The 27,626-nt window shown below is 28.3% G+C and overlaps 1 protein-coding gene across 1 annotated transcript in view; it reads left to right on the forward strand.

Annotated features, from left to right (window-relative positions):
• Nucleotides 1-9,517: 9,517 nt before the first annotated feature.
• Nucleotides 9,518-27,626, forward strand: part of Daao2 (D-amino acid oxidase 2) — a 66,994-nt gene continuing 48,885 nt past the window's right edge. The window contains exon 1 of the mRNA XM_087165771.1: nucleotides 9,518-9,707. The gene's annotated coding sequence lies outside the window, so the exon portion shown is untranslated. The remainder of the gene's footprint in view (nucleotides 9,708-27,626) is intronic.

The raw sequence follows: 27,626 nt of genomic DNA on the forward strand, positions 1-27,626 counted from the left end.
TCCAGCGAATTTAAATGATACTATGGTTCATAACTCCAAACCTTGGCGAACAAAGAGCACGTATTCTTTGGCCAAGCTCCAAGCATACCAACAGCGTACAACGCAAAAAATTCCAGATCAAATTACGGTATAAGTTATCGGCCCTTGAGGTGCATCATCCATAACCGTAAAATACATTTTTACTGTAAAATATAATACCGTAATTTTAAGAATAAAATTTATTTAATTAGAGTGGTTCAGAGATTTTACGGTGATTATTACTGTAAAAATTACGGTATATCAGATTTTTTGTTTCATAACATGTTCCAGTGAAAATGGATTTTACAGTAAAAAGTACCGGCACCCTAAGTGCTGGTACTTCTACCGTAATTTTTACTGTACTTTTAACGTAATTTGACACTTTTTTACCGTGATTTGATACAGAATTCCTTACAGTACACTGGTGTGTGATCTGTCTTTTTATTGTGCTGGCAATTTCAAGCGATCACAATTTTTATTGCTCTCACAATGCCATAAACTGAGCACAAGGAAAAGCAGTGATAGTATAATACCTGAAAACTGTGAATGCTTAAAAACTAAAATTAAAGCCTTTTATATTTCTAAAATTAGGGCAGCTAAATAATATTTAAACCATTTAGTATAAAATAACATCCTGACATCAATAAGTAAACAAGCAAGCAGCTTTACAACCCATTTACTATTTTTTCTATCCAAATCTAACAACAGAAGCAGCATTTTCTACGCAAACCTTGAAGATATTAATAGATTGTTCAAAATACTCGCTTACATAAATACTCAATAATTTCTCACAAAACCCCCAACTGTGTCTCAAATGATTAAATAAAGTCAATACGCAAACAACAAATTGTGCAAACCAATTTTTTTTCCTCTCGATGAGAAAATCTAGCAAAAAGCCCCAGTTGAGCCCGGGTCGTATCTCCTGTGTTTTTGAAGAAAAAGCCACCCGCAGCGAGGGTCGCGACCCCTGTCAACACTGATACAAAACAAGAATACTTTTTTCGTCTTTACATCTTCATTCGGGCTACTTACGTCTGTTGTAATTTCATTTTTGGCATTTTATTTTTGTATATCCTTTTCCACAATACGCGCCAAGATTCATGCCAATGTTTATAAAAGGTGTACTCATTTCCGATTGTGTTGTAATAACACAAATATATGTTTGATAAATATTGGAAGACGTTTAAAATCTAGTAGAAGTCACTGCCCGGAGTTATATGTTTTGATTGAAGGATTAGTGTGCTTAATCACTTATGAATAGAAGTTGAAGAGAGCTCGAACAATCCTTTCTGTTGCCAGTTCTGATGCTCTTAATTATATTTTAATTACTCTTACAATTTTGAGGTTTTTCAATATTGTAGCATGCTTCGTAAATTCTGATAATGCTCTGAACTTTCAGGATTCGAAAAAAAAACTGTTTTTTTCCTTTGCAATATCCTGTCATTTTGCGACATTTGTTTACATTTGATATACGTAAGATCTTTTTGGTAGGAAGAAGCAACTGAAAATTATAAGTTTATGCAAAAGTAGAACAAGTAAAGATAATAGATTTCTTTTACTCAATTACTAGAAAACTAGTTTCTGAGATAAAATAAATAAGAATTAAAATCGTCTTTGATAAATTAATAAAAATGGTATTAACCTTGGAAATTTGAAAAACGTTAAATTATATAAAATAAGGAACTTATATATATATAAAAAAAAAAATTCGCTATTTTTTAAAAATTTATAATATTTTGAAACCTTAAAATATTTCATTACAAAACGCTTACAAGGATGCAGAACGAACACAATTAAATAAAAAATAAATTTAAATTTTTAAATTAATAAAATTTGAAAGTTAATCAATGATACTATAAGATTTAAACCCTTTTAAGCTACAAAACATTTTTACTATTAACCAATATAAATACTTTACCTACAGCACGTTTTTTACTTTTTCTTACTCAGTAAACAATATTTTTTAGAAAATAGTTCTCTTTATTAAGTTGACAACTATGTAATAGAGTGGGAAAATATTTAAAAGACGCAATTCAAGATATTTTTCTCGATTAAACTGTGTAATAAAAATAACTTAATAAACATTGAAGTTTAATTTTCAGCTTATACTCTCTATAAGCAAATTAGTTTTATAATTGTGCAAAACTTTTTTTATTCATATAATTCCTAAGCTATAAAGAAAAACTTAAAGAAGGAAGCTTAAATTAATATTTTTTAAAAACTTTAAATAAAATAACAAAATATTTTAAATTTTAAAATTGAGCTAATTCAAAATTTTTTTAACATCTCTGTTCTACATTTCCAACTCATATAAAAAAAGTCTACGCTTTTGTTTTAATAATCAATATGTTAAATAAATTGTCCCCCGCATTATCTATAAAAACACATAAACTTAGTATAATTTTTTTTAAACATTCATATTATTTATTAAAAACAGACTTTCTGTATCTATTTCTTTTGAAGTATCTTTAGTTAATAATTTTAAAAATATTTGCAACCTCTTTTAACTCGGGTAAAAAAAGACTGAACATTCTTTTCTGTTTTTTTCGTTAAATAAACGTACTGAACTAATAAGATTATTTTAACTTTATTACTGCATGTTTATACTCATCAATATTAAAATATTCAAATGAGGCTTTCCGAACGAAAAATAAAACTGGGAGATCTGAGTTTGAACAAATTTAATTTAATTTTCAGAGTGCGATTTTAAGATGTGAAGTGGTTTATTTTATTTCATTCCATTTTGCGAAAAATGTTTCTTGATAATTTTATTCTTGAAAGGTTTTCTTTTACAGAAGTTTTTTAAATGATTGCTACAAAAATATTATGAACTTAAATAATTAAATAAATTTTAATGTGTATTATGCCAGATTTCAATGCATTTAATATTTATAAAAAGCTATTCTTTAAAAAAAGATTCCTTTTTTCTTTTCTCTGACTTTTTTTTCTTTTAAAAGGAATGATATTTATTTATTCATTTTTCTTTGTCTGCTGAAACGAAATCATATCATATTAAAAAAGGACTGATTTCAAATATCAATCGATACATTTTCAAACTGATCATTTTCTTGATTATTAGGGCCTATTAGGGATGTCATTCTTAATAATTATTTTAAAATATTTGTTACTATAGAAAGTACTTCAGACAGAAAACTATTGGATACCTGCAAGTGACGTCATCGTAGAAAAATCGTAGCATTTGTTGATTCAGAAGCTAATCAGATTCGACACACACGCGTAACCTCGTTTACAGTTATCTCATTAAATCAGAGATTAATAAGATACCTCGTTCACAGGTATCTCATTAAATCAGAGATTAATAAGATACCTCGTTCACAGGTATCTCATTAAATCAGAGATTAATAAGATACCTCGTTCACGGGTATCTCATTAAATCAGAGATTAATAAGATACCTCGTTCACAGGTATCTCATTAAATCAGAGATTGATAAGATACCTCGTTCACAGGTATCTCATTAAATCAGAGATTAATAAGATACCTCGTTCATAGGTATCTCATTAAATCAAAGATTATTAAATCTCATTAAGTCTCATGGTTTGGCGTAATCACTTCACTTTTTCTCGAGTTGCAAGAACCCAATAAAAAAAACCAAAATATTTTCAATTTAGAACTTAAATATTTAATATTTAAATAAAATTTAATGCGTATCATGCCAAAATTTAATGCGTATCATGCATTCAATGCATCTAACATTTATTAAAACTGTCTCATAAAAGAGAACCATTTTTTTTCTCTCACTCTTTTTCTTTTATCTTTATAATGAATGCTATTTTATTTACTTATTTACTTTTTCTTTGTCTGTTGAAATGAATGAAATGGAATCATAGCATTTTAAAAAATGGACGGAATTCTAATACCAATCGAACTTTTAAAATGGTATTTTTCTTGCTTATGTTTTAGTAAAGTTACTATTAATTATTTTGAAATTATTGTTACTGAAAAAAACTATACTTTAAAAAACTATACGAATTTTTCTAATACAATCAGAGACGTTGTTTAGTTAATCTACATCAATTTGTGACAACTAATGTTAAACTCAGAGGACCGTGTAATTTTGGTTCCAACCCAGAACACGAGAAAATCCTTTGAGTAAAGCTTTACCCCATTTGCGTTACCCAAGAAAAATATCTCGAAAAATTACCCATGGATGGTAAACCCGCTTGCCATTGAGAATATTACACGTAACAATGATAGTGAGAGACGGTATAAGGTAGATTTTAAAGTGCATAATACTAGATTTCAATGCAAATAAAGTTTAAAAAACCTTCCTAAAGGAGAAAAAAAATCCGCAACCTCTTTCTTTCATAATGCTTGCTTTATTTTATTACCGAAAGAATGGTTTAAAACAGTATATTTTAGCTTTTTTTTTAAATCAATGTATACTTTTCTTTCGTTTTTTTTCTTACCAGAAATATTATTATATAGCATGGTAATTTTACCAGAATTTTTTTCTCCTTTTTAAGTTTCAACAGTTTCATTAGAGAGCAGCACAATACAGAGAAACAGCTTACTAATTACAAGGAAAGTGTAATGTTTTTAAAGAAAAAACAACGTTACGAAAAATTGGAAAACGTGGCTTGCCATTATGTTATCCTAAATCCTTTGAATCTAACTTAGAAGGATGATTCTCGCATTGAAATCTGGACGAAATACGGTAAAACGTACGTCTCTTATAGATAGCTATTTAAATATTTATTCGTCCATCCTTTGAACTTAGTTTAATACTTAATGTAATGATAAATATTTTTACATATTTTAGGAAAACATTTTAGATACCTATTCTCATATTAGTACTTTAATATTTCATTTTAATTTTATGGTATGTCGACTCATATCGGAGAAAAAAAAATTTAATGCTAACTTTGAAATGCTTCTAAGTTCATAAAACAAAATGTATTTAGTGCAACTGAAAAGAGTAAAGCAACAAATTTAATTGAATCGTTTTAAATTAAGGAAATGGAAAATTAAAATTCGTCACCTCACAAAATAAAGAATTTTTATCAGAAAGTTACGAAACTCAAAATAATCAGTTTAAAAAAACATATTTTTATAAGGCATTAGTTAAGGGTTTTCTGATTTTGCTTATTTTCAATTAACAAAAATTATTTCCAAGAACAGTAAAAAATCCGATTGACTGTAAGAAAATAATAATATTGTATGGCAAGAACATTTCTGATAAAATAAGCCAATGTTCTGGTTAATAAAACCAAAATATACGGTATTTAAACCGTTTATATGGTAATGGTTTACTGGGAATTCGGGTCAATTTTTATTACCACGCCTTTAGTAAACTAATCTTAACAAATGGTATTTATGCTATATTCTAAAAAAACATGGTAAAATTACCAAATTTTACCACATTTTATTGCATTTTATAAATCCATATTTTATTGTATAGCAGAATACCCAAAAATAATTCTATGCAAAAAAATAAATTTTAGTTGATATTTATTATTTTATTTAACAACGGTCAAAGACATTTTAAATTACAAGGTTTAAAGAATGTAATTTTATACAGCAAATTACAAAATTTGAGCCAAATCGGTCGAATAGTTCCTGAGAAATCGAATTTTAGGTATCTGGCTTGCTTTGAAATTTTTTTCTTAGAAACCATTCGACCGATAAGGATCAAATTATGTATTTTGCCATATAAAATTACATTCCTTAAAACAATGAAAAAAAATGTATGATTTACAATTCAAAACTTTTTTGACCATTCTTAAGTAAAAAAAAATAATAAATAATAAATATTTACTAAAGGTTATTTTTTGCACGGAATTTTCTTTGGATAAACAAGTTTTTTTATTGTGTGTAAAAAGTTTTCAAACCAACTAAAAAAGCTCTTGAGATATAGCGAAGTACGCAAAAAGTAAAACTATCATTAAGGGGTCCAAATTTCATAGCGCTCTCTTGACCAAATTATTGGTACCGTATTTCCAAGATTCCTGTTACCCCCCTTATTTTTTTTGAGGGGGGGGGGTGGGTTCAGGAATCCAAATCCGTCGAAGCAAAATGCATGTTTATTCAGAGAAAATTGTGTCTGATTTCGAAGCTTAAAATATCGTCTGCACTTATTGTATGTTTGAGATCATTTTCTCAAGCCAAAGATTTTCAAGCCTAAAACGTGAAAATCCGATTATTAGATAAAAAGTTATCATGGGTAGTCCATATTTTTGGCTCACTTTTCATTATGCAAAGATTAATACTAATATAAATAAGAGGTGTATTATTTATATCTTAGCATCGTAATTTAATATAAATAATAAACCTTTTATATTATGGTAGATTAATAAATAATTAAAATTTTCAAGATTTAAAAATGTTAATAACGTGTGATAATCTTTATTTCGTATTTTCTCAAACATCTTGAAGCAGAACGAGTGCAGGTGTATTATTCACGAGTACAAAATCTCAAACTTTTATCACAACATTGCTCTATACAAGAGTGATATTACTGCAAGAACCATATTTACAATTTTAAAAAAAGCAACACATTTTAAGAAACAATTTCGAAGTAAAAAAATAAAAAAATTTTATATGTATTTTGATCACTTTTATTTCAGTTGAAATACTTCACCAATGATGTTTATCTATTTAAAAACCTTTTTTGACAAATTAATGCAAAAAATGGGACAAAGATTCAACCGTGACTTATTCCAATAATCCCAGCAATCCCAAACTAAGTATTAAAAGGTTTCAGAATCAAATGTTTTTGTAAGAGGAGGGGTGAACGGTTTTACACACACCAATCGAGGGAAATGTGTAGTGTCTGTAATAGCCCTCAGGATAAGTGTACGTTGAAAAAAATAAGTAAAAAAAAAATTGGTCCTCCCCTCATTTTGTTCCATTCCCTCTTTTTTTATAATACATTATAATTCGTTTTCCGGTTCTAGCACTTATCCTGTTCTTTCAAAGATAAATATTTTCATTGGTCGATTTCATCATCACACTAGTGAATTTTCTGATGGGGAGGGATTCGGGTTCAACACTGAGAAGAGGGCATATGAAAAGGTTTTTTTTATGGGGGTCGTTCGACGATATTGGCTGTGGTTCATCACTGTGAATTGGGACAGAGTTAGACTGATCTTCACACCTGCTACTCTTCGTAGGACCATTGATTGCCAATTTGGCGAAAATATTGCTTTTTTTTTTTTTTTCACTGGCTGTTTAAATTCCGCCGGTTATTTTTCGCCGTCTGATAAACTTGCTGAAAGTTTATTTGAGGAGATAAAATTTGAAAATAAATCCTTCAGTAAGGATTAAACTAAAAATTGTAATAAAGATTAAAGCTGAATATTGCTGGTGCAGTTTCAATAAAAACTGAGGAGAAATCGGAAATATTTTTAGGTTAAGCATCCTAAGCTCCTTTGCATGGGTTAATTTTATTTAAATTATATAAACGAGAAGCATTTTAGGAAAACATGAAATAGAAAAAAAAAAGTTATTCAAACGATAAAAGACAACCGAATTTAGAATAATAAGCAACTTCTCGATAAAAAAAAAATTAGAAGTGCTGTAAAGAAATGAGATTTTTAAAAAAATTCCCTTTTTTAGGTTCCTTTGCATAGGCTAATTTTATTTAAATTACATACGCAAGGAGCGTCTCAGGAAAATACGAAGTATAAAAAAATAGTTATTCAAATGATGCAAGATAGCAAAATTTAGAATAATAAGTATTCATTCTTATCTTGATAAAAAAATAAAAAAGAAAAGAAGAGCTGTAAAATGAGGTTTTTAAGAGAAATTTCCTTTTTCTAAGTTCCCATTCTAAATTTCTTTGCAAAGGTTTATTTTATTTAAATTACATAAGCTAGGAGCGTTTTAGGAAAATATAAAAAGAATATTGAAATGATACAAACATAATTTATAATAATAAGTATTAATGCTTATCTCGAAGAAAAAAATTATAAAGTTTGAAAAGCTGTAAAAAAAAAGGAGATTTTTAAAAGAAATTTCCCTTTTCTATGTTCATAAATAAAAACTCGACATGAATAAAGGAAAGTATGCAAAACAGGCAACCCTAATATTATAATTTTCCAGAAACAGCAACTAGAAGAGATCAGTTAGCCCATTCGCCAAAACAATATGGTCAAGACAAATTTTAACTGATTTTGATCTAGAGACCATCAGTTCGAATTTAGCAATGGAACGTTAATCCATTCTAAATATCCTGAATTCCACTACAGTCCAAAAAAATGTTCGTAGCTTATAAACCGTAAAATTTATGCTCACGATCAAGAATGGTCATATAATTTATGGTCAAAGTTTTAACTTTTATCCTGCAATCCAGAAGTTTGAAGTTTGTCGTAGGTAAATTGTTAAACCACCAAAAGTGTTAGTTGCCCAACAATAATCGAAAAAATCGTCTTTCTTTTTTTTTTATTGGACAAATATAGTTTTTGATTTCTAAATTCCCACTGAATTTTTCATTTTATCTCTCAAACTGCTGAGTTACCCAACACGCTTTCAATAAAAATGACCTGATAGTTTTAAAATATTCAAATTTTCAGAAGGATTCTAAAAATTTGATTTTATTCCATTGTCATGTTTTATATTCTTGCATATTGTACATGAGTTAAAAACTTTTTATGTGACTTCTCCAAACTATGTCATAGTAATTTTTATACATTTAGATTTCTGATAAAAATTTCTTCGGTATAGAAAATTTGTTTATAGAAATGCAATGGAAAATACTGACAACATTGGCATTGTATTTACGGCAGCCATTTCAGACTCAAGTTCATCTTATTAAACTTTAGAATTTACATTCAACCGATTTAGTATCAGCAATGGTTTATTTAATTATAGTATCAAAATTATATTTTACTCTACGAATTTCCCATAAATTTCAAACTAATTTCAAGTGTCACTGTTAATATTGGAAAAAAGTCTTCAAACACTATGGACTCTCGAGGCTAATCTAACTTCATCTGCGATAGGAGATATTAATTAACAAACATATAATTCAAACACTTGGACACAATTACAAACAGAAGCAAGAAAATAAACTGTCAAAATATTATGACACGATAGCGATTCCACCGTGGATTATCCCAGAAAATATCAACAACAACTACGGTAATCTTTAAACATACAACTCCAGATTGGCTCGTAACTTTCTTTTCTTGAAGACAAATGTCCTCTTCGACAGATTAATGGAAGATGGAATGTTTGGATTTCTCGTAGGCATGATATACGATAATTACCTCGCGAAAGACAGGATGTAACGATTTGATACCACAAGTACGGCACATGGCCTGTTTTCTGGGCCTCTTCTACAAAACTCTATCTTACAACCTTCGCTCCTTCCGGCAATATGTAAGAGATATGAAAATTTATAAAAAAAGCTGTCGTTTTGTTGTGTTGAAAATAAATTTATGTTGTATGTCGTCTCCCTTGCTTTTGGAGCCGGTAGTGGTACGAAAAAAACTGTTCATCATCACAACCCATATAAATTTCAAACGAATGACTCTAATTAAAACAGAGAGGCCGGTTGTACAAAAGAGTTTTTTTCGTGGAAAATGTCAGAATTGGGGCCATTTACGAACCAAGATAAAAGTAGTTCGGTTTCTTGGAAAAGATAACATTTTTTTTTTGTCTCAACTATGTATTGTTTAACGGTGGGAGAAAAGTTTGTGCGCTAGGAAGGGAAAAATAACTTATTGAAGTAAGTTTTTTCACCAGAATTTTGTATTTCTTTAAAAAAATGGCACTGTTTTTTTTTTAAATGCACACCAATTTCCAGAAAATTTCTAAATTTCATTTATGAAAGAACTGAATGTTTTATTTACTTCATCGTAGTTCGTGGGTGCCCTGAGAACAAAAAAGTTTATCAACTGAACATTTGGTCCCGATCGTTTTTAAAACATTTAAATTAGATAAAAAGGGGTTATTAAAGGTTATTAAAAAGGGTTTATCTTTAGGTATGAGTTTTTTAAAATTATTTTTATACGTTTATCTATAAAATGGCCGTTATTTAAAGGTAAATTTATTTATTGTAATGCAAGTAAACCCGCAACATAACAAAAAATAAATTTTGCCTTTAAATAAAACCGAAAATCACCAACTTGGATTGAAAAACTTATAAGTAAGTATAAAAGTAGGCATATAATATTCTTATGAAAAATACGCAGTAACATAGAAAATACGTATTTAAATAAGATAGCAAAGTTAAAAAAACCGATCGAGTAATCACTGAGAATTCTGAAAAAGTTGATCTTAAATACACATCGGATACGGACAGGCAACTTTAAATAATAAAACGTCTTCAGGGTTATAAAATTAAAGTGGGTCATAAATTAGCAAAAAATAAACAACAAAAATGATAACTTATGCATATTGGTTGGTCACTGCAGCATGTTTATCTAATGAAGGCAAACCTCTAAAGTAGGGATAGTATTTTAAAATATCAGAATATCGCTTTATGAGGACATTGTGCTTTTTTAAATAAAAAAAACTAAGAAAAAGATTACTGAGATTTATTGGGTTTGTTTAAGTCTTTGAGGTTTGTTTAAATAAACACGGAAAAAATATTCTGATATAATTACTGTACTGTAATACATTTCTGGAGAGAAAAAAGAAAGAAAAAAAAAATATATATATATACATATGGTTAATGAAACCAAAATAAACGGTATTTAAACCATTCAATTGGTAAATTTTACGTTCTTATGGTAACGGTTTAATGGAAATTCTGGTTCTTAAAATTACAGTTCTTATTTCCACACATTCAGTAAAAAATTCGAAACTGAAGAGTAAATTTAATAATACTTTTTACGCCATACTCTAAGGTATCATGATAAAATTACAGAATTTTTACCACATTTACCAAATTTATCACAGATTATAAAACAATATTTCATGATTTAATTTACCAAAACCATTAGCAAAAATTGCAGAGCTTTCTGGTGCTATCATCGATCCAAAAAAATGGTAAATTTTACCATAATCTGATAGTTTTGTAGATACTTTTTTTCTCAGGGTATAAAAGAAAGCCGTTAAAGGAGGAGCAGTTCTTTTCAATATCAAATCATCGTTTTATTAAAGAATTATAAACTATAAATTAATTTACTCTATGCAATAAACTAATAATTTTTTTAAGAAAATTAAAATTTTTGAATTAATGTCTCTTTCTTAGCAAAATTGAAGCGTAACAATGTTAGCCTATAATTTATTTTAAATATGTTTAGTTCTTTTGCTTAATTTTTGTTTCCATAATGGGGAAAAAAACCTACGCTAATAAGAGTTTCTGTCGTTTTTCATTAAAATTAACAATAAAAAATAAGTAATATTTAAATTTAAACCCTCTCAAATGTACTTAAACTAATACTATTTGCAACATTTTCATATTTTATGCATAGGAGAGTGTGGAATATTTGTGTTTATAAATCATTCACCACTATAAACATTTAATTTTTAAATTGTTTTATTAATTGGTTTTTATTATTCTTTGGACAAATTCAACTGATTTATAAATTTAGAAATGCGTTTATCTCAGACTTATTTCAAAATTGACTCTGTAACGTTTTGTTTTCACGTTGTAAAAAGGTATGTGACTTGTTTATATCAGTCTGTTTTTCAAAATAAACTCTCACTCAATTTCGCTTCTCTCTATCGAGTATTAAAATTTGTTTTTCATTGTAAACACACAAACATAGCAAAATTTTATAAACGATTATATGGTTTACACACCATATTTTATTTTGATAACATTAAAAAAACTCCAGAAACATTTCCCTTCTACAGGCCTAAAATATGGATAAATGCTCTAAAAATTAAGTATCTTCAAAGATAAAAACACTGCTGATCGGGTAATTATGAAAACTTCTTTGCAGATATCCTGCAATGGCCGAAACATCAAGATCGAAAAGGATTTTTAAGGAAATTTGTATATTTTACGAAGAAATATTTTACTGTTTGTAGCACAAGTTAATCAAAAGACATAAAATTGTAGTGAAATGTAAGCTAAAGCATTTGTACTTTTTTCATTAGTGTTATAAACGATCTGCCATAACGCTATTTCACTACGAAAACCAACAAAAGCCTCTTATGTTTACCGATTAGGATTTATCCCAAGAAAAATTTCCCGATTATCTCTCACTATCATTCTTTCCTTCTGGGATACTATTTTTCTTTGTCATAAATTCATAGTTAATTTAAACAAAAAAAAGGTCAAGAAATCAAATGGTTATACAGACACTCTGTGTTTTCTATCCAAATGCACATTTCATTTTCGGTCAAGAGTTATTTTTGAAGTTTACAATTTAACAAAATTCTAAGGCAAAACGCAACTTTTTTTTCCAGTTAAACAGTTTAGTTTTTTTTTTTAAACTAAAGGCTCATAAAAATTCAACTAAGTTATTTATTTATTTATTTTTTACTTTTTCTATATTTTATTTTATATTTTGAGTAGTTTTTTGTGCAGTGTTTAAAAAAATAAAAAAGTAGTAAGACATTTTTAGTGTCGGAGGAATACACTATTTGGCGACTAATCAAAAAGTATCCATAGTTGCTTATGCACTTGTACTATTTCTCTATAAATTCGCAAGAGATAGTGTAGTTTAAACGTCCAAGTTAAGAGGGCACCATACTACGGGATAAACTTTTCGTTTCAAATTAACTTTTACCTCCATAGCTAATTTAAAATTTAAAGTATTGAAAAAGAGAGTGCAAACATTTCTAGAGTAATTCATGAAATTACAAACACTGAAGAGAATTTTCTGAAAAACATCAAATTCAAAATAAATTAAAGATAACTTAGGATTAAGCAATGGAGAAGTTCTCTTCCAATAATTTGATTGCATTTTGATATTTTGAATTTTTTTTTCAGCAATTGAAACTTCAAGGCTTACTCCAGGATTACCTGGAATCATTTTTTTCACTTTCAAATTTTAAATTAGTAATGGAGGTGAAAGAGAAGGTCCAGGATAGCATGGTTGGTAAGGCGCTGGACTAACGTTCGTGAAAAGGGGAATTTGAATCCAGCCGGCCAAGGACTCCTGGGGTAGTAAATGGTGGCTGGCGTACGATAAATCTGTCCAGTCACAATGTCCTCCATGTTCCCATAACAAATTATACCTCTGGGGGAACTAAATTGGAGATTGATCATTCGCTGGTTTAGGTCAAAATTACGATCTGTTTATGAATAAATGGATGTATGAATGGGTCCCCCCTATAAACGGGTGTGAGGTATAGGTGTGCAGAAACAAAATTCTTGGCCATAGATGGAGCCACTGGAAAACAAGAACAATCGCACCCTCTTGTCTTAATGGTGTACGACAACAACAACAACAACAGATGATAGAGAATTTGTGACGAAAAGTTTCTCCGGCTGTTCTCTTAAGCAGTTAATCTAATAGATAGATTTTCTTAACAACAATCAAGGCAAGTCTAAATCTTACTATTTCTCATTTGAATTTAATACCTAAGAAAAAGCTAACATTTACGTCAGTTTGCACAAACAGCAATATGTTTAACAGGTCAACAAATAATATATCTCTACAGGTAATTTTTTCCACTATTTGATACTGCTTTTAAGAAAAAAATCTCTTGACATTTTTTGCTATTTTTCAATAACTATTAACAAAAAAATATATATATGATAAATTTGATTCACAGGAAACAAATTGGATCTGAATCTTGCCATTACTCATTTCAGTTTAAAACTGTTAAAAAATTATTTTTTTCTCTATTAGTTATATCAATTAATGACAAAGCAATATGTTTTACAAGTAAACAAACAATGCATAACTTAAGGCTGTCTTTTTTATTCTTTTACCATAAACTTCACACACTATTTATTTATTTATTATTGCAGCTTTTCTATTTTTTTACAAGTATTACTGTAAAAACATAACGAGTTTTCGCCTCATACCAAACAAATCGAGTCCCTCAGCTAGATTTTTATACTACCGAAAAAATTTCTTTTTTTTTCCACAGTAGTTACGTCAGTTAGGGGCAAAACAATATGTTTAACAGGTAAACAAACACTGTATCACTTCAGGCAGTTTTTTTCACCATCAATATACCAAAAGTATACACAAAAAAATTGCACAAAAAAAGAACAAAAACTCAGCCTCTAGAATGAAGCCAACCCTTTGTTGACATTGCGGTTGGCGTTGGCACGCTTGACTTGCATCCAATAGAAATTCTTCCGCCAACACTCACCCCGGATAAAAGAGATGCGGAGTCCGGTAAATCGGTTATCGCAACAACCTCGGGGTTTCTTTTGGAGGGTTGGGATCGTCGGAAAATTGCAATTCACCTACCGTTTGCTGAAGGTGTGAATAAGGGGAGAGGCAACAAGAAGTGACAGAGGAATTGAACCATATTTGCTGAGCTCATGAATAACGATTAGACATTTTTGGTCACACTAAGGATCGGACTGGGAATTAAGGGACCAGAGGGGCACTTGAAAGAATTAAATATTCTTAATTTTTTTTTTAAATGCAAAAAGAGCGTTATTGATTTCGCTTAGGAACTTGAATTGCAAAATTTATAAGACATTTAAACATTCTGATCTGAAAATTTCATATTTATTTTTAAGGCATCCACTTTTAGTCTACAAAGTTTATTTTAGAATTTATTGTAAGAAATATAGGAAACTAATTGGTTCTGTTTCTAAAAATGTTTATAATTTTTTCCAACCCTAGACTGTCGAAACTGTTTCAAACTTTGTTTAAACTAGTGTAACCAAAAAGAAAATCTTAACGTGTTTTGTCTCTACACAATCAATACATAAATTCCCTGAAACAAAAATGTTTATCATAAATTTTTCACTGAGAGGTGCATTTCAAATTCAAAGAACTAATGTGCAAGCACAATTTTTTGTAGAAAAAAAAATAGTATAGGCAATAAAAACAGTGATTTTTCGAATCAGCAAAAAATATTGAAATCCATATATTGTTATAAGCGTTATTGCATATTAGCATTTACGCAGTTATTTTTCATTACATAATCAATTTAAATCATCAAAAATCAGTTAATTTAGCTCTATCTTAAATTTTTCTAAAAAAGTGTCTCCTACTTTTCCTTTTCCCTTTAAGACATTGTATCACATCGCAACATAAATTCCATTTGTGTGATCAAATCCTAATTGCGATAATTGAACTCCTTATCAAAGTTAATATAATCTTATCTTCTTTTTTAAACAAATAACAAAATGAAATTAACTACAATTCCATTTTAAGTATCATTATCACACATTACCCAACAAAAGAAATCATTGACCCCTCTGTGTCTCTTTTTATGTCAGGTTATTACAATTCATAAAATAATTGAGCCAATCATTTAATTTAACAACAGACTATTTGTTTCTATTTCATTCTTTTCAAAATTAGAACTTTAGTCATGAGTATCAAGTTCGTGCTTAATATTTTGTGTTGTTAAGGAATATTCCACATGGTAACCAACTATTTGTTGTTCTGTTTTTAATTGTTATGTATTGCGTTATTTTTTTAATACAATCCAAATTTGTATTAAATATAACTCAATATCAATGCAGTGTCCTTAAAAAGAATCTTAATGAGTTTTATGATAGAAGAAATTTTTTCCATCAATTTCCATTCAAACTCTTGATGCTAATTTCTAGTTTGATATAGAAATAAATGACCATAAGAGATATGCGTATGCGTCACACAAAGAATTGATAGTAATTTCTGATATGAAATTAGCGATACTTAAGTAACCTGAAATTAGAAATTGACACATTTAAGCTTTTTTAAGAACTTTCAACACAAACAAAAATATGAGTGCCTAACGTTACTACGTATTTGGAGTTACTACGTAGCAAAAAAATCATACATTATTGTTTAATTCAGATGAGTATCGTAAAGTAAAACGCTTTTTTTTTTTAAATTTTAATATGAACAGCAAAAGCAGGAAGTTGGCTAACATGAAATCGGAAGTTGACACATTTAAGCGTTTCATAAATTTCGAAACTGACAACAACATGCGTGTTTCTAAAATTACCATGTCTTTGGAGAGGCGTGTAGTTATAGAAATATCCATTATTGTTTCATTTATATGAGTATCTTCTAGGAAAAAAATTATTCACGCTTTAAGCACACGTGTTATAAATACATCACTCTGCAAGTGTAAAAGCTTGGCTATGGCTAACATGAAATTAAAAATTCATAATCATATCTGAATACATTCGCGGGGACATTTCATACATTTTAACACAAATAAATAAATAAAAAATTATTGGTAACACTACATAATTTGAAGAGATGTATGATAGTAAAAATATCTATTATTGGTTCAATTAGATGAGGTTATGCTAGTAAAAAAAAGAAAATATAAATACACACTATGAACAAGTCACTCAGCTATTGCAGAAAAGCGTTCCAAAATGCAATTTATTTGGGGACACAAATGATTCACCCACTCCTAAGTGTATCGTAAAATGCAACAAATTCTGTAAGTTTTCAATTGACTGAAATAGGCTCAAAAACCAGATTGGATCGAGATCTTTTATAAGAACCGGACTTTTTTTAAAAAAAACAATTCTCATTTTTTTACTGCCGTAGAGTTAACCTCGAGACGTTTTCCTGATTTACTTTATCTTCTGACAAACCGGAAATAATTATCATTAAAAAAGTGATTTTTTTCCTGATATTTCATAAATTTTTAATTATCATAAAACAGCTTCCTTCCACGAAGTCTAGACCACCCGGTGGACTCTGATCTTTTCTAGAAGTTTTCTCCAAACGTTCGTGATGACAATAGCAACTATATTTTCATGCTAATTGTTGATTGTGGCTAATAGCAACTAATGAGTTGCACAATGAAATATATTTTCTGATATTTTTTTATTTTCAATCTGCCAAGATCCCTTTGCAAACAATCCATCCGCCTTTGATGGAGTATTTTTTTAAGGTTTCTCCCATTTGATTTCGGCAAAAACATACACTTCCTTTAGGCTACATGACTACTCCATTCGAGTTTCTGCATCTTAGTCAATTTAAAAACATTAGGTTCTTCAAATATTTTTTACAGTTACAAAATGTGCTTGTTCTCCAGTATTTATCGCCTTGAATTTCTAGAATACTTCTTATTATTTTCCTTTAAAAAATTACACCAAATTTCCTTTAAAAAAAATACAATATGTGAAAATTACAAATACTCTTTATCTTGTGCAGTTAAGGCCCATGTCCCTGATACATATGTTGGTACTTATCTTTCGAGAGTTTTTGCACATTAATATCTTAGTTATAAATTCAGTTTTGCATTTCTAATTCGTTTATGAATTTTTTGACATACATTATTGCAATTATTTACCTCTGCTCTCAAATATTTGATTCTATCTAGTTTTCCTTTAAAGTCTGTGATTTTTAAATTCTACAATAAATAAGAAGAAAACAAAAGTAATCTAACTTCAAGCAAGGAATATAGTTTGTATTACATTCACTAATTTATAAACTGATCCTTTTACGGTTTGTTCTACTCACAGTGCTCAAAAGTGAAGTTAACAACAAGAAGTTTGAACTTTCGACCGATTTCCTATCCAAACTATTGGAGCCATAATTTTTCTATTGCAGCTATTTCCCATATTTTGAGGGACAAAAACCTGAATCTTTCAAAAAACAATTGAATATTTATTTGGAGATAATTCTTTCTGTTGTACCTTAAAATATCGCCTGCACTAATTAAAGAGCTTATTTAGGATTAGAGCAATTAAGAATGATTCCTGACACGGGAAAACTAGATCAAAAATCATTAATAGTATTCGCCCTTTTTTTTTTTTTTTTCTTTTTTTTTTGCACAGCACATCAAGGGAAATCAGGAGACTGCAAACACAAAAAGAATAAAAATTGATATTTATAATTTGTTAGTAATTTCAAATAGTTTGTAACTATAAACATTAAAGTTGAAAATATATATTTCGTTATAAATTTATAATTTGTTAACATTTGGAATAATTTGTAACTATAAGCATGAAACTTTAAAAAATACGCATCGTTTAAACTTTTTTAAGGAAATTAATTTGTTAAAGTTCGATTTTGAATCTTCATTTAATTTTTTTCTTCATTCCGTTAAGGTGATAAAAACATTTAAGAAGTTTATCTTTATTTTAAATACAATGCTTTCTTAAGTACTTTTAATGTAAATATACTTTCTTATCAAAAATATAGAAATGGAATCGTTATTACAAGACTGAGGACATAGATTGTAGAACTTATCATGGTTTAGAATTTCTAGTGTTTAATCATAGTTCAAATGCTAACTCCACATGTGTCATTATCATAAAATAAACTGCAGTTTTTATAAACACTTCAGATACAATGGAATTATCTATTTCAGTGATAAACCTTTAGCTACTTATTTTAGCTTTAAGATTTATCCCAATCACCTTGCTCGATCTTTAAATACATTTTAACATTCATATAAACTGACAACAAAAGTAATAATTTACGGTAATGCTTTTATATAAACTAATATAAACAGTTTTTTGTTTACGAAAGATTGTTCAGTTAAAAAAAAAATATTACCTGTCCTTTCTAAATTTCTTGAAATACTTTTTTATTTTATTCTATAAAAATATTCGAACTGAGAGGAAAAATGAAAATTCAGTTAATTTTAGCATAAATAAATGAAGGCGAATTTAACAAAATAATACCGACGACCCTTGAAAATTTCTTAAAATGCACTTTTAATTTTATTTAAATGGAAAGAAACTGTTTTGAATTTTTTTTTACAATTTTAATGCACGAAAACAAGAGATCTGAAGACAAATAAAACTTTACATAATAGTAATGAAAATACATAAAACATCGTTACTACTAAAACTTCATTTTCTTGCTAAAAAAAACTCAAAACATCTAATCTTAAATTTTTAAATTTTACATATTTTTGTTTTTATTTCTTAAACTGTATAACAGCACAGAAATTATAGGAAGTTTATATATTTTTCGGTTGTATATCCACTCTTAGCAGTCAAAGCATTTTACATTTCCAGTCTTAATTCCAGTCACCTGTTTGGCCCTCAACCTTACTCAAAGCCTTATACAAAAATACCCAACCCCCCGCAAATTTAAAGGTATACGGGAAAATGTTTGCCCCTAAGCCGCTAAGCCTCCTCCTCAGGAGAGGCGACAGAGAAAAAAATATGGTTAAATTACCGTATTGTATGGTCATAATATTTCTGGTTAAAAAAAAACATAATTTTTGTTAATAAAATAAAAATAAACGGTATTTAAGCCATTCATCAGTTAAATTTTCTGTTCTTATGGTAACGGTTTGCCGTTCTGATTTTAGAAATTATAGTTCTCATTATCACACATTATTAAAAAATACAAAACTAAGAAGTAAATTTAATCAAAGAGAGTTTTTTTTTCTTTAGGTTACGTGATTAGAATTAACGATGTTTACCACATCAACCAAATTTTATCACATATAATAAGACTATATTTCATTGTTAATTTTGCCAAAATCACTACTGCTCGATAATTATAATCGCTTTGATAAAAATTACCGAGCTTTTTCATTATTCTGCTTCAAACAAAAATTAATTCTAAACTGTATGAAAACGGTGAATGATTTTTTTTAAAAATTCATGCACCGTTTTCATACAGTTCAGAATTAATTCAAACCACAAAGGGTTAAGAAAAAGTATCTGAAGTGCATGCAGGACCTCTTTATTTAATCATTTAGACCACACCCCTTTAAGGGGACAGTGGACCCTTTAAAGCCCCAGAACCAAAAAGAAACCTTACTTATTTTTTATATTTTATTAAATGCATTGATGAAAGAAATATAATTATTTATGTGTGAACTGAAGATATTCAAGGTACTTTACATGCAAAGTTTCATTACAAAATAACAGAAACTTAGAAAGATATTAACTAATTAAATAATTAATCAAATGTCAACAAAAATATCACTATTGCGCAACAATTGCTTTTAAAAATAATTTTTTTTAAGTAATGTTTACAACAAATGTTACTTGAAATGAATTCAACATTAAGCAGCAAATTAATTATTAATTAACATTTAACACCAAATTGTTTGAAAATAGAACGTTTATAAAAAATTTCTGGAAATTTAAAATTCTTTCATTTTTAATCTATGCAAACATATATTTTTTTAATAAATTTACGTCACATTTGCTCCTTAAAATTATTATTAATCGCGATCAAATTTTTAAAAATTTAAAATTATTTTTTAAGATTTGAAGCGAAAGGAACTTTTTTAATTAGAATGTAATTAAAAGTATGTTTTAACTAATATTTTCATCATACTTTAATATTTTTACTGGTATATTAGTTATGCTGTATATGCATAGCCGACACAACAAAAAAGAACATCAAAAATAAGAGAAGTCCTTTTTAAGGTTCACTCTTAAGATCAATCGCGATGGAAAAGACATTTTAAAATGTTCAATGAACATCCGTGGAAAAAAATGTCCGAAAAAGGAAGTTCAGTATTTTGACCTGAAAACGATGAGAGGTCTTTGGATGAACCTCTCATCTTGTGAGATTAAATATTTGGTGTTGAGCCTTGTCAGTTGAAGGGAGGTGAAAAGTGGACCAAAGTGTTTGTTTGGTGTAGGGATAATAGCAAGTGTGTTACAAGTATGGCCCCGATTCAATAATTCCTCTCGACGATCAAGAACAAAAAAGTCAATCAGACAAAAAAGATTAAGCAGTTACTATCCCTTCACCACAGGTAATCCATAACAATCATGAAAAAGAAGAAAAAAAGTCTAAGAATTCGATACTTATATAGCTCTTTCGATTTCGAATTAAATCAAGTGTGTAAAATACAAAAGTGAATGTAAACAACGGTCTGTTCACGAAAACGGTGATAAACATTAAAAGTGTGTGCACAATGGATCATCATACTACGTAAAACTTTTACTGTTAATCGGCTCTTAAAACTGTCAACTTGTGCTAATTTTGAAAGGCTCTGGATCAGATGCAAATTTATTTTAAATATCTTCTTAAGAAATAGTATTGAAGTAATGATAAAAATAAATATGAAGAAATTATAATAGGTTATGATCGTGTAACTGTCATTTAGTATTAAGAAAAGTTGAACTTTAGTTTTTGTTCAAGGTAAAACCCTCTTGATAAAATATGTAACGTAAATGTTTTTCTGGGTTCTTTCTATACAGAAACACATAACACTTTCTATTAATATTTATTCACAAAATTGTATATTGACGAGATAAAACAGAAATTTGTTTTCTGCTTTTTGTATTTTTGGGTCTTACTTAATGAAATAGTTTTAATGCATGTACAAAAAAGCTCATTTTAGTTCAATGTGGTATTAAAAAAGTAGATTTTGTTAATCGGATCATAAATATATACAACCGTTTCGTCTAAATTCCGTGACGTTTTTTTACTCAAATACAAATTTATTTTGAATATCTTCTTAAGAAATAGTATTTAAGTAAAATAAATAAAGAAAATATTGTTGTTTATCATTTGTAACTGTCATTTGGAATTAAGAAAGGTTGAAGTTTCGTCTTAGAAACTTTGTTCTAAGTATTCTTTTTCTAAGTAAAAATGTTCTTTATAAAATTTAATGCGTAAATGTTTTTAAGGGATTTCTTAATCTAAAATTTGCTTTTTACTTTTTGTATTTTAAATTCTTGTTTAACAAAGAGAACGAAGAGCTCTTAATGAATATACAGAAAGGATCGTATTAGTTCTATGTGATAAGATTCTTCTTTTTAATCGGCTGCTTAAAGAAAAAAAAATTTGTGCTATTTTTGTAAAGATTAGAGATATCTGAAAATTTGATTTTAATATCTTTTAACGAAGTAGCATTAAGTTAAATTAATAAAACCTTTAAAAGGTAATTATATTATAAATTATCATTTACTTCAAAATGGAATAAAATTTATCTTAAAAAACTTTGCATAGAGAGTTAAACGGATAGATTTAGATAGATATATAGATAGATTTTTCAGAATAGGTTTTAGTATCGCATAATACGTAAAATATGTATTCTCAATTTCATCCTATTTCGCATTTTTGAAGATAAATGCACAGTGAGCAAAAGAAAAAAAACGGACTTCTAAGAATAACTTTTGATTTAAGGATCGGATTTTCAAGTTTTAGAGCTCAATCTTAAAGGTTTGAGTGGTTGACCTCGTATATGCTAATTAATTATTACAAACAATATTTTAGATCATGAAATCAGACACAAAAGCGTACTTTCTCTGAATAAACAGAACTTTTTCTTCGAAGGATTTTTGCTATATCTTGAGGACTTTTTAAGCAAATTGAAGAAATTTTTAAAAACAATTGTAAATTTTGTTAATCTAAAGATACAGGAAAGCAGGAAATAAATTTTAGTAAATATTTATTATCTTTTATTTAATAATGGTAAAAACAATTTGGTAAGGGTATGTAAATATTTACATCATTTTAAAATATGTGAATTTACATGGCAATACGATATGTGAGCGAAATCAATCGAATAGTTAATGGGAAAATAAATTTTCAAAGAAGTTGCATATTGAAAATTTGATTTATTAGGAACTATTAGACTGATTTTTTTCAAATTTTGAATCGCGTCATTTAAAATTACATTCTTTAAAATGAGGTAAAAAGTTCCGTACCGTATAATTCAAAAGCTTTTCGACCATTATTAAATAAAATAATAGAAAGTAATAAATAGCTACTAAAAGTTATATTTTCCATGGATAAACGAATGGTCCTTGGATCCTGGGATAAACGAATTTTATAATTGTGTGCAAACATTTTTCAATTCGCTTAAAAAGTTCTCGGGATATGGTGGAATACGTAAAAAGTAAAATTATCATTAAAGGGTCCAAACTTTGAATCGCTCACCTTACCAAAGTATGGGGACCATATTTCCCAGATTGCGGCTACCCCCTATATTTTGAGGGTCAGAATTCGTTGGAAAAAAAGTCTTGTTTATTCAGAGAAAGTACGTTTTTGTGTCTGATTTCGTGACTTAAAATATAGTCTGCTCTAATTAGTTAGTATATTTGAGGTCACTCTTTCGAACCATTAAGATCATTAGATCAAAAGTCATTTCGGTTGGTCCGTTTTTTATTTCACGCCCCGCTGTACATTGCCCAAAAATTAAAAATAAAGGAAAAATGGTGCGCCCTGAATAACTTTTGATCTGATGATCGGGTTTTCACGTACTAAGACTTAATCGTAATGATTCACGGTAGTGAGCTGAAATATGTTAATTAGTTAGATCAGGTGATGTTTGAAGTTATGAAATCAGACACAAAAACGTACTTTCTCTGAATAAATATGTCCCTTTTTTCAACGGGTTTGGCCCTTAAAATACGGGGTAGCTGCAATTTGGAGAATATGGTTCAAATAGTTTAGGTAGGAAAGCTGTTCAAAATCAGGACCCATTAGTCTCAATTTTATTTTTTGCATATTTCACTTTTTAAGCGAATTAAAAAATTTTTATACACAATTAGAATTGAGATCATCCACGTGAACCGTTAGAATTGAGTCCTAGTACATGGGAATCAGATCATGAGATCAAAATTTATTAAGGATGTGCTTTTTATGCGCACTATACATTAGTTGATAAAATGAATTATTTCAAACAAAATAATATCTATAAAATAAACCAAATGTTATAAACTATACAGTTCATAAGCAAAATAATACGGAAATTTTATCCGTTTCTCTTAAAAGTTTACTAACATAAATAGTTTCCCCTTTAATGAGGAAATCTTTTTAAAATTGTTTAAATATTAGCACACCAAATAAGTTTTAACTTTTAATAAATCAAATAAAAATAAAAGGACTATATCAGTGCTTTATTTAGACTAAAAAATTTTAATATAGCAGTGTTTTTCTTTTTCAAATAAAAAAAAACTTTATTGTAAAAACTTGAACAAAAATGGAAAGAAAGAAATCCGTAATTGTTTATATAAAATTTAAAAACACTTTATGAGATTTTATTGAGATCAAAATTTGTAAATATATACTATCGATTTTCGTACGCCTGTTGCGATATAATATCGTCTCAAATCTCAAAAGTTTCGAAAACTTTATGGTGTTCTTTCTTTAAATGTTTAAAATTTCTAGTAACACAATGAAAATAATTTGCTGATAAAAAAATATCAAGAAAAAACAAGAAATAAAAAAAATAACCCTTCTCTTCCTGGTTAAGAACTTCTGATACCATAATATACCGATGGATTTTTTTAAATAAAGTACTCCAAAAATACGAAAAAATTTTATTGAAAGCTGTTACCTTATAAAGTAATGTATACGTCAAGAAAATAAATGGATTTTCGAGAAATTTAGGTTCAGAAAAAATTTAAAAATACCGTCTTCTAATTTTCCGAAAAAATTTAAAAATGCTATGAGAATAGTTAATAATTGAAATTAAAATAAAATAACAAATTAATCGAGAAAGGGTCCTTACTTATTTCAGGGGACTTATTACAAATTCACTAACTATTATTGATGCCTGTGGTGCTTAGGTATTTTTGGTAATATGCATTAATTAAAATAAAAATACTAAACTATGTACTAAAAAGCGAGCCATGATGACTCAATGGTAGAGCGTTCGCCTTCCAATGAGGTGAACCGGTTTCGAATCCCATCGATGTCTGGTCAATACGAATTCCTCGCCCGGCTCGTACCAACCACAGTGCTGACATAAAACATGCTCAGTGGTAAACGAGTCATGGGTTAGAGTCCCCTTGCCATCAGGCTAACCGTAGGAGGTTTTCATGGTTTTCCTTTCCATGTAACGCAAATGCGCAAGTTCCATCAAAAAGTCCACCACGAAAGCAAATGTCACCCACAACTTGATCCAGGAGTTCCCTTGTACTCTGGATTGGGATCGAAATTACAAGGCTACGGGTTTGAACATTAGTAGGAGTAAATCCAAAATTGGATCGGTTCTTGAACGACGGCTATAAAATGTACTAAAAGACAAATTTAATTGAGAAAATGGATTTATTCATTTAGAGGAACCATAGAAAAGCGCCATAGCAGATGACGCTTAATTAATTTTGGTAATACTGACTACTACTATTATGTGCTATTATAGTTTTAATACGAAATTCTACTACGAATATTTCCTGTAGTTACAGAAAATATTTTTTCTTGTAACTGTAAAAATAGTGTATTAATATTTCAATGAATGAGAATTAAAAGAACTTTTTTACGACTGTTTCTGAATATTTAAAGAAAAGGAATTTAAAGAATTCCTCAAATGTTGCAGGTATGTAATAGGTACCAAACATACTAACATAGGTACAAAGCATTACTGTGGTAATATTATTTATTATATTTGGTAATATATTTGGTAACTATTAAAACTGCACAATTTTAATACATATACTGTGAAAATTAGCATGTTGCGTTCGAACCCTTCGCAAAGTATAAGCATCGGAAAAAATTACTTGATATTGGTTGTTGTTGCCGTCGGCTATTAAGGCAGAGGGGGTGCGATTGTTCTTATTTTCCAGTGGCGCCATCTGTGGACAAGAATTCGACTTCACATCCGCTTATAGGGCGGTCCCATTAAAACTTGATAGTAGTAAATTTTGATTATCATGAGTTGGGAGCGAGTAACATCATATCAAATGATACTGATATAGTTAATCTTTATTCTATTGGGATGAACTATAAAAAACGTGTTTTGCTTAATTTTACAAAGACACCAGGAAAGGCAAAAAATAGTAATAAATAAATAAATAGTTGAATTTCATAAGCTTTATTATTTGTGCTGGCATATGCCTTTTAGTTTCGTAATGGATTTCGTAATGTTGTTCATCAGTAATGATTTATTGATTATTACTTTCTTTTTTATTCACCCCTTGAAGAACGGGTTGTCGGCTAGTTATGACTTTTATAGTTATGAACAAGTGTTAACTTCCAATATAATTAAAACAGAGAAATACATATAATTTTAAATGAAATCGAGAGCAAAGAAAATTATTTATCGTATTCATGAAATGTTAATTTATAATTTAGCGTTGAAAAATACCCGTAACATTTTAATTTTTATATCACTATTCATAAATTTTACTTATTGCGATGTTTATTTTAATGTAAATTTTATATCAATCTTTCCTTTTATATTTAATAATTAAGGTTTTTTTTTATTGGAAGTAATTACAGGCAATTAATAATGGCCAATTAAAATTTATGAAGATGAAGTAAAAAAAAAACACTCACCATTTCCTAAATTATTTCTTATTTAATTTTAATTTTGATGTCAATATTAATAATTGATGATGTCATTGTTCATATTAATTTCAATGTCCTAAATTTTTCATATTACTGTTGTTAATTAACTATCTTAAATTAGAAGTTAATTAAGAGTAAAAGTAGCAAAAAATACTTAAAAGAAGTTAATTCGATTTAAAATTAAGTTTTATAAAAGTTAAAATTAAAAGAAAAAAGCATTTATCACTAACAATACCCACTCTAGACGAAATAGTAATCTAAATAAATAAACTCTATATTTAAAAACACATACTTATTTCAACTATTATGATAAAAAACGGAGAAATAAATATATTTTTTTAAATAAAATCTGGAAACAAAAATGTTTTTTCCTCCATTTCGCGAAACGATAAAATAAAAAAAATGTATAAAAAAATAATGTTAGAAAATACCTAAACTAAAAACAAGTTTTTATCCTCATATAATGATTAATTTTGATGTAAAAGAGAAACCGCAAAAGAATAGTGCAGCTATAAAATAGTAAATTAATTAAAAGAAACGACACCATCTGCCCATCGCTTAGGGTTACGATGGAAAAAAAAAACATAAAGGAAGGTGTAAATTAATTGAGAGGGTGTTTTAATGAGGATTAGCAAAGCCTACCGCCCCACAATAGGCCCAGTTTCTCGGCCTGAGGTACCATTTTTTTTTACTTTTTTATGCCCTTATTGTATAAAAGATAGCACATTTGTAGCACTTCCCATGAAAACGCAGCGTCTGATTCTGGGTCCCTTTCCGTCTTTTTTAGTCTTTTTTTTTCGTAACTTCAGTTTTATTTTTATTTTCATTTTACTCTACAACAGCGTTTGATCAGTCCAAAACTGTATTAGTTCTAGTACTGATGTAATTGAATTTTAAACATTTTAATTAGAAGCAAACGCAACTCGAGTAAAATACATCACTGAGATGAGTTTTTTTTTTTATCCCACAGACAATTCTAATTATATTTTACGCGAAAAAAAAACTTTTGCAAAAAAGATCTGATGAATTGTCGTTTTATCTTGTTTTAAATATATTTTAATCTTTATTTTGATAAAAAATATTTTTTAAGAAAATATGGTGTTAAAATTTAATTAGATACGCTCGAATAAAGAAATGTTTAAAATAACTTAAAATACATTTGAGTTTTAGCTGATAAAAGGTTTTTTTTTTTATTTTGTGTATTTTTTTGTAGTATTATATTTATAAAAACACCGATAGTTTTAATCTAAGTGACGACCGCGAGATATTTATAAGAGTTAAAAAATTTTTGTCTGGAGATTTCAAAGAATTTTTCATTCCTTTCAATTTGTGTATTCATGAGACATTTATTTTAGCACCTTGCAACTTTTAACTGATGTTGTATTTTCTTATTTTTTTACTTGATTATTAAATAATGAAAATAATTCATT

The sequence above is a fragment of the Parasteatoda tepidariorum genome, chromosome 1 (assembly GCF_982258835.1).
Source record: "Parasteatoda tepidariorum strain Cologne lab strain chromosome 1, Ptep-v5.0, whole genome shotgun sequence".
NCBI lineage: Eukaryota > Metazoa > Arthropoda > Arachnida > Araneae > Theridiidae > Parasteatoda > Parasteatoda tepidariorum.